General features: G+C 68.9%; 1 protein-coding gene across 1 annotated transcript in view; it reads left to right on the forward strand.

Moving 5' to 3' along the window:
* EMIHUDRAFT_196808 (hypothetical protein) overlaps positions 1–833 on the forward strand; it is a gene marked incomplete at both ends in the record, with an annotated part of 3,643 nt that overhangs the window by 2,175 nt on the left and 635 nt on the right. The gene's annotated exons all lie outside the window — the stretch shown is intronic.

Genomic DNA, 833 nt, shown 5'->3' on the forward strand with positions numbered 1-833 from the left:
CCTTCCCTCTCTCCCCGTTTTACTCTGCACCTTTACCACCCCCATCCCCACCCCCACCCTGCCCCTCCCCCTCCACCTCCCCCAGCCCGTCTCCCGCCCCCTCCCCCAGCCCCACCCCCTCCCCAACCCGCGCCTGCACCCCCCCCACCCGAGCAGCAAGAGCTCGCGCACACCGCGGCCTAGCCGTGAGAGCACACACTTGGTGCGAGTTTTGACAGAAGCACAGCAGGAGCACAGCAGGAGCACAGCAGGAGCACAGCAGGAGCACAGCAGGAGCACGGGAGGAGCACGGGCCTCGTACACACGGACTGTCCTCCCCCGTGCACTCGTCACACCCGCACGGTGGTGTGTTATGACTGCCTGGTCCACGAGCAGGCTCAGCTCTCCCCACATCTCCCCACATCTCCCCACATCTCCCCACATCTCCCCACATCTCCCCACATCTCCCCACATCTCCCCATCTCCCCCGCCTGCCTGGCCCACGAGCAGGCTCAGCTCTCCCCACATCTCCCCACATCTCCCCACATCTCCCCACATCTCCCCCATCTCCCCCGCCTGCCTGGCCCACGAGCAGGCTCAGCTCTCCGAGACCGCCGCAGCGCACGCCGACGCGGCGGAGCGGCTGCGCCTGGCGGACGACGGCCGCCGCCGCGAGATCGTCGAGCTGAAGGTGAGAGACAGCCGAGAGACAGCCGAGAGACAGCCGAGGTGCAGCCGAGGTGCAGCCGAGGTGCAGCCGAGGTGCAGCCGAGGTGCAGCCGAGGTGCAGCCGAGGTGCAGCCGAGGTGCAGCCGAGGTGCAGCCGAGGTGCAGCCGAGGTGCAGCCGAGGTGC

This window comes from Emiliania huxleyi (genome assembly GCF_000372725.1).
Source record: "Emiliania huxleyi CCMP1516 unplaced genomic scaffold EMIHUscaffold_4, whole genome shotgun sequence".
Taxonomy (NCBI): domain Eukaryota; phylum Haptophyta; order Isochrysidales; family Noelaerhabdaceae; genus Emiliania; species Emiliania huxleyi.